Source organism: Hyla sarda, chromosome 2 (assembly GCF_029499605.1).
Source record: "Hyla sarda isolate aHylSar1 chromosome 2, aHylSar1.hap1, whole genome shotgun sequence".
Lineage (NCBI taxonomy): Eukaryota > Metazoa > Chordata > Amphibia > Anura > Hylidae > Hyla > Hyla sarda.
Window position 1 is genome coordinate 501,727,991 of NC_079190.1, and position 8,499 is coordinate 501,736,489.

Consider the following 8,499-nt stretch of genomic DNA (forward strand, 5'->3'; position numbering starts at 1 on the left):
TACGGGATAATTAACAATATATTTTAATAGTTCAGACTTTTACGCACGCTGGGATACCAAATATGTGTATTCATTTTTTTTATGCTTTTTGGGGGGTAAAATGGGAAAAACGGACGTTTTACTTTTTTATTGGGGGAGGGGATTTTTATAATTTTTTAAACTTTTTTATTTGCCTTTTTTTTTTTTTTTTTTAACACTTTTTAAGTCCCCATAGGGGACTATTCATAGTAATCAGTTGATTGCTAATATTGTTCAGTGCTATGTATAGGACACAGCACTGCTCAGTATTATCGGTGAGGTCCCCTCACCTGGCTACGGCCATCTCCCGGGGTCTTCTGCTCTGGTGTGAGATCGAGCAGACCAGAGCAGAAGACCCCGGGAGATGTCCGGAGCCAGGTGAGGGGACCTCCGGCCGCCATGCTCGATGATCGGATCGCCACGGCAGCGCTGCGCCCGATCATCCATTCAAAGTACCGCACTGCAACAGATGCCGTGATCTGTATTGATCACGGCATCTGAGGGGTTAATGGCGGACATCCACGATATCGCGGATGTCCACCATTACCGGCGGTCCCTGGCTGCTGATAGCAGCCGGGACCTGCCGCGCATGTCGCGAGCATCCCTCTGGTGCTCGCAACTATGGCGGCGCGTAAATGTACGTCATGGTGCGCTAAGTACCACGTCACCATGACGTACATTTACGTCTATTGTCGCTAAGGGGTTATATCACCGCCCATCATTACTATATACTACAATGTAGAGGATGTCCCTTAGTGGTGATTTATATATAAGTAGATACCGTATATACTCGAGTATAGGCCGAGTTTTTCAGCACGATTTTTCGTGCTGAAAACACCCCCCTCGGCTTATACTCGAGTGAACTCCCCCACCCGCAGTGGTCTTCAACCTGCGGACCTCCAGAGGTTTCAAAACTACAACTCACAGCAAGCCCGGGCAGCCATCGGCTGTCCGGGCTTGCTGGGAGTTGTAGTTTTGAAACCTCCGGAGGTCCGCAGGTTGAAGACCACTGCGGCCTTCAACATCATCCAGCCCCCCTCTCACCCCCTTTAGTTCTGAGTACTCACCTCCGCTCGGCGCTGGTCCGGTCCTGCAGGACTGTCCGGTGAGGAGGTGGTCCGGTGGGATACTGGTTCCGGGCTGCTATCTTCACCGGGGAGGCCTCTTCTAAGCGCTTCGGGCCCGGCCTCAGAATAGTCACGTTGCCGTGACAACGACGCAGAGGTGCGTTCATTGCCAACGTAATTCTGCGTCATTGCCAAGGCAACGGCTCTATTCCGGGCCGGAAGCGCGGAGAAGAGGCGCCCCCGGTGAAGATAGCAGCCCGGACCACCTCCCCACCGGACCACCTCCTCACCGGACCACCTCCTCACCGGACCACCTCCTCACCGGACAGCCCTGCAGGACCGGACCAGCGCCGAGCGGAGGTGAGTACTCAGAACTAAAGGGGGTGAGAGGGGGCTGGATGATGTTGAAGGCCGCAGTGGTCTTCAACCTGCGGACCTCCGGAGGTTTCAAAACTACAACTCCCAGCAAGCCCGGACAGCCGATGGCTGCCCGGGCTTGCTGGGAGTTGTAGTTTTGAAACCTCTGGAGGTCCGCAGGTTGAAGACCACTGAGGGCGAATGATGAGAAGAGGATGATGAAGGGGGGGTGTGGGGATGATAAGGGGATGATGAAGGGGGGATGTGTGGGATGATAAGGGGATGATGAAGGGGGGATGTGTGGGATGATAAGGGGATGATGAAGGGGGGATGTGTGGGATGATAAGGGGATGATGAAGGGGGGGATGTGTGGGATGATAAGGGGATGATGAAGGGGGGATGTGTGGGATGATAAGGGGATGATAAGGGGATGATGAAGGGGGGATGTGTGGGATGACAAGGGGATGATGAAGGGGGAATGTGTGGGATGATAAGGGGATGATGAAGGGGGGATGTGTGGGATGATGACAAGGGGATGATGATGAGGATGTTAATGACGGGTCTGGATGATGACAGGGGGGGATGAGGTATTTCCCACCCTAGGCTTATACTCGAGTCAATAACTTTTCCTGGGATTTTGGGTTAAAATTAGGGGTCTCGGCTTATACTCGGGTCGGCTTATACTCGAGTATATACGGTATGTTATATAAGTTACAGATTTATATCACAGCCCATTATCACCATATGCTACAATGTAGAGGATGTCCCTTAGTGGTGATTTACATATAAGTAGATATGTTATATAAGTTACAGATTTATATCACAGCCCATCATCACTATATACTACAATGTAGAGGATGTCCCTTAGTGGTGATTTACATATATAAGTAGATATGTTATATAAGTTACAGATTTATATCACAGCCCATCATCACTATATACTACAATGTAGAGGATGTCCCTTAGTGGTGGGGATTTACATATAAATAGATATGTTATATAAGTTACAGATTTCTATCACCGCCCATTATCACTATATACTATAATGTAGAGGATGTCCCTTAGTGGTGATTTACATTTAAGTAGATATGTTATATAAGTTACAGATTTCTATCACCGCCCATTATCACTATATACTACAATGTAGAGGATGTCCCTTAGTGGTGATTTACATATAAGTAGATATGTTATATAAGTTACAGATTTCTATCACCGCCCATTATCACTATATACTACAATGTAGAGGATGTCCCTTAGTGGTGATTTACATATAAGTAGATATGTTATATAAGTTACAGATTTCTATCACCGCCCATTATCACTATATACTACAATGTAGAGGATGTCCCTTAGTGGTGATTTACATATAAGTAGATATGTTATATAAGTTACAGATTTCTATCACCGCCCATTATCACTATATACTACAATGTAGAGGATGTCCCTTAGTGGTGATATATATACATATATATATATATATATATATATATATATATAGATATATATAGATATATATAAATATATATATATATATATATGTATATATATATATATACAGTATATATGTAGATATGATATATAAGTTACAGTTTTATATCACCGCCCATTATCACTATATACTACAATGTAGAGGATGTCCCTTAGTGGTGATATATATATATATATATATATATATATATATATATATATATATATATATAAATATATATATATATATATATATATACAGTATATATGTAGATATGATATATAAGTTACAGTTTTATATCACCGCCCATTATCACTATATACTACACTGTAGACGATAGAGATGAGCGAACTTACAGTAAATTCGATTCGTCACGAACTTTTCGGCTCGGCAGTTGATGACTTTTCCTGCATAAATTAGTTCAGCTTTCCGGTGCTCAGGTGGTTACAGTCCTAAGAGACTCTTTCCTAGGAATGTATCCACCTTTTCCAGCCCACCGGAGCACCTGAAGGCTGAACTAATTTACGCAGGAAAAGTCATCAACTGCCGAGCCGAGAAGTTCGTGACGAATCAAATTTACTGTAAGTTCGCTCATCTCTATTAGAGGATGTCCCTTAGTGGTGATTTATATATAAGTAGATATGATATATAAGTTACAGTTTTATATCACTGCCCATTATCACTATATACTACAATGTCCCTTAGTGGTGATAAGGAGATTTTTTATGCTTACCGTAAAATCTCTTTCTCGAAGGATCCATTGGGGGACACAGACCATGGGTGTATGCTGCTGTCTCTAGGAGGCTTGACACTATGGCAACCAAAAAAGTCTGCTCCTCCCAGCAGAATATACCCGTCTCCAGGCCCTGAGGTAATCAGTTTTAGTCCCAGAGCAATTGAAGAAGACTGACAGGTCAAGAAAAAACCACAAACTGTCCGAGCAATCAGAAGAAAAGCAACTGAACACACCCTCGGACAGATAACTGAAATGGGAACACCAGAAAAAAGGGTGGGAGCTGTGTCCCCCAATGGATCTTTCGAGAAAGAGATTTTACGGTAAGCATAAAAAATCTCCTTTTCTCTATCGGCTCCATTGGGGGACACAGACCATGGGACATACCAAAGCCGTCCCTTGGGTGGGTAAGGAATCAGACAGGTGGACGGTTGGACCACCGCCACCTGCAACGTCTTACAGCTCAGAGTAGCATCTGGGATCTTCCTCTTGCAGCGGTAAGCTCATAAATAGCAGACCGGATCCACCTAAAAAAAATGGTGGCCGCAGAAGCAGGTTGTCCTGTACGACTACTTTCCGGGGAAACGAAAAAAGGGAGCCACACTGCCGAAAGGAAAGAGAGACAGAGATAAGTCTGAACAGCCCTCACCACAAAAAAAAGACGCTTCCAGGGATGAGAAGGGACCGGACAAAAGGACGGTAATACGGTCTCCTCATTGAGATGAAAAAGTCAAAACCATCTGAGGTAAAAAGGACAGACCTGGATGGAAAACAACTTGTCCAGGTATAAAACCAGGAAGGGAGAACGGCTGGAGAGAGCTGCCAGCTCTGACACCCTCCGAAGAGAGGTAAGAGCAATAAGGAACGCCACCTTCTGGGGAAGGAGGCAAAGAGAAATGTCCCTGAGAAGTACAAAAGGGGGCGCCTTGCAGAGCACCTAAGACCAAGAGTAAGTCCCAAGGGAAAGAAGGGGACTGAGAAGGAGGGCAAGGTGTGCCACTCCCTGAACCAGGTTCGGACATGATAATTGAACGCCAGGGGACGTTGAAAAAAGAATGGAAAAGGGCCGAACCTTTGACCCTTAAGGGAACTGAAAAGCCAACCCTTGGGCAAGCTCCGACTGGAAAGGGGTCGGAAGGGAAAACTATGACCGGAGAAACAAGGGCTGAGTTTCACACCAAAGAAAAGAAGACCATCAGGTATGGAGGCAAATCTTGCAGGGGAAGGCCTGTGAGCCCTCAGCATGGTGCAAACCACTTGGGAATAGAAGCCGCAGGTCCTCAGAAACCGCTGTCTCAACCGCCACGCCAGCAAAGGCAGAGATGGTAAATAGGGAAGGCGTAGCATTGAGTTGTGCAGGAACCTGACCACGACGACATACCACGCCCGCCGGGGCCAGGCTGGGTAACGAAAGAGGAACGCTTCGGTTGTGGCGGGACAAGCAGTGGTCCACACCAGGAGCGCCCCAGGGGTTGCAGATCACTGTAAACACCCCCGGATGTGGGGACCACTTGCCTTGGACGACTGAGGACCGGCCGAGAAGACCACAGCCCAGGAACAGCCGGAAGGAAGATAGAAAAGATGGCCGGAAACCCGAGTTCCGCCCAGAAGGGAATTTCCCAAGAAACAAGCAAGGAAAAAATTGCCCTAGGCCCCAACATGTTGAAGGGGAAAAGGGCTCTAGGGAGACCAAGGCCCAGACCGGACGGTCCCTGAAAATACCTCCCCAGCCCGACAGACTAGCAGGGTGGGGCAGGAAGGAGCACAGCTGAAAGACAGGGAGGAAACTAAGCCACCATAAAAGGGACAGACAAGACTGTCGAGAGAGAACGATCTTGCGGTCGAGAGACAATGGAGACCTGTCCCACCGGAAGAAAATCACCAGTTGAAGAGTTCGGTGATGAAACTGGGCAAATGGCATGGCGACCACGGCCGCCACCAACCGACCCAGGACATCTATGCAAAAGCAAATGGAAACTGGAGCAGGGTGCCGAAGTCATTAGACTCTAGATAAGACAGTCAGCCAATTACTCGGCAGAGTCGAAAGTGGGCAGAGGCCGCGTTGAGCTGGAGCCCCAGGAGAACAGTTGGACTTGTCTCGATTGACCATCCAACCAAAGTGAGATAAGGTCTGAAGGTTGAGACTAAGACTCTCCAGGATCCGGGCCCTGGCTGGAGCTCTGATCAGGAGGTCGTCCAGTAAGGAATTACGGAAGCAACTGTTATCCGTAAAAGGGCTATCACAGGCGCCAGGACTTTGGTAAGGGTACGCGGAGAGGTGGCCAGACCAAAATGGAGAGCCACAATGAAAAATGACCGTCCGAAACTGCAAGGTGGGGGTACCGCTGAAGACCGGAAAACAATGAGCTATGGAGGCAGGCATCCTTGATGTCCACCGAGGAAAGAAAACTTCCCTAGAACCACGCACGCCAGCACCGAACGGAGAGACTCCATTCGGGATGGGAAAGCAGAAAATGCTGGCTGAGATACTCGAGAACCAAGATTGGGCAAACAGAAACGCCTTCATGGAGACCACAAAGAGGTTGGAATAAACCTCAAAAACGTTCCCCTGAAGGAACCGGGACAATTACTCCCTGGACAAAAAGGAGCTGGAGCACGCTCCGAACTGCCTTCGCTAGAGATGGGAACCGGAGGGTCCAGGAAAGAAAAAGGCAATCCCATGGAAGGGAAGCAAAGTCGATCCTGTATCCGTTGACTACTACATCCCTGACCCAGGGATCCTGAATGTGCGTGGTCCAGCATTCCTGGAAGAGTAAGAGGCGACCAACTACCCGAGAAAGGTCGGCGGGTGGGGGGCGACCCTTCAGGCCGAGGAACGCCTACGGTTGCCTGATGGGGCCGCCAAACGGCCGGAACGGATAGCCGACCTCCAGGAGGGACGGGTCCGGAAGGAGGAAGCCCCCTTCCCGTGAAGGTGTCTGGCTGCACCCTTTGTTGGTACCAAAGGTCCACAGAACCGGAAGGCGGAGGATTTCCGACGGAAAGCGGTTCTGTGAGCCTTATCCAGAGGTAAAAGAGAACACTTTTCCGCCCGTCGCCTCACTTCCTGAAGGTGGGGTCGGTATTCCATGCTTTAAGCCACATGGTGGCTACCAGGTAGCTTGTGGCAAAGGCAGCACAGTGGCTGCGCATGGAAGCAGAACACAGAAAATCTCCAGATGAGGAGCATGGGAGAGCTAGATTAAATAAATCCTCCGGAAGGATCTTGAAGACTACCCTGGCGGAGTTAGGAGACCATACTGAAAGGGCTTTTGACACCCAGGCAGAAGCAAAAGCAGGAAGAACCTGCTATCTCAAAGACGAGCTACAAGCTGGAGCAACGGGGTGATGCCTGTGAGGGGAGCTCCCGTGCCTGCCCAAGACTCAGGGGATGAGAGAGATGAAACATCCTTATGATGCTGCGAGAGCATCAGAACAGGGGGAAAACGGGACCCTCCGTGAAGGGAGGACCTCTTCAAGGCAGTCACCCCATACCGGGAGACCTGAGCCAAGTCGGGGAATACCCAGACTGGAAGGATGGCCGAACCCACAGGGTCTGGAAGGGCATCCTAAGTATAAATAACAGGGGGTTCTGGGGGAGCAGTGGTGCAGGCAGAACAAGTGGGTTTAACAGAACCAGTAATTTCATGTTACAACCCTTAGAGTGTAAAAGGAAACCAGGGACCTAGTCATCTGTTAGAAGGAGGAACAGGTCTGGGCTGGACAAGTAAAAAAAACCCCGGTCTGAGCCCCCAAGGCAGCTGCTGTGAAGTTTTATTTTTTTATTGAATTTTTTTTTTAAACTCTGGCAGGCTGAGGAGAGATGCAGAACATGGCACCAATGGCAAGAGGGGACCGTACTAAACCAAGGGCGCTGTTGAATGGCCCTGAATACTCCCCTCTGCACACGCACAGCGCCAATAGATAACTAGCCCCCGCACAGAGAAGCACCGACGGGCCGGTGGGCAGAGCTACTGCGCCCCAGTCCGCTGAAGTAAATGTAGCTGAGTAATAATGTCGCCCGCTCCCGGTCCCCAGCACATATGCACTGCATATGCGAACTAATAGGGAAAGGAGCGGGCAAAGTACCTCCGGCAGCCTCCACTGCCGAAGAAGAATGTGCGGCCGTGGGAACAAGTTCCCGCTCAGAGAAACACTGACGGGTTGGGTGGGCGGTGCTAATGCGTCCCAGCCGGCCAAAAAAATGCAGCTGAGGCGATAATGGCGCCCGCTCCCAGCCCCGATAGAGGGGAAAGGAGCTGGCAAAGTACCTCCGGCAGCCTCCGCTGTCGATAGAGAGACATAATAGAGCGCTATGTGCGGCCGGACCGAAGAAGCGCCCATAGCACAAAACTAAAGTAACCGCCGCGGCTTAGTAGCAAGCCGCTATAAATGTACAAACACCACTGCTCTGTCCCCCAGCCTTATAATAAAGAAAGGGACCCCCAAGCAGACAAAAGGAGGGAAAAAACCCTCCTCCCTGACCTAATGTAATAGTGGGCTAAATACTGGGGGTTTCCAGAGATTGAAAATCCGCCACCTGATAGAAAAAAAAGTGGGGGGGGGGAATACTCATGAAGGCTTCCCTATGAAGTGTTCAGACTGTAGTCTCCAGTCAGCATTATCACCTGCAGCAAGCCAAGCTCATAGTGAGGTGAACAGGAAGGTAGGGGTACCCGGACCCATGAGGCACAACTCCAAGCGCTGACCGTTGGCGAGAGGGGGTTAACAGACACTAAGCTGAAACTGATTACCTCAGGGCCTGGAGGCGGGTATATCCTGCTGGGAGGAGCTGACTTTTTTGGTTGCCATAGTGTCAAGCCTCCTAGAGACAGCAGCATACACCCATGGTCTGT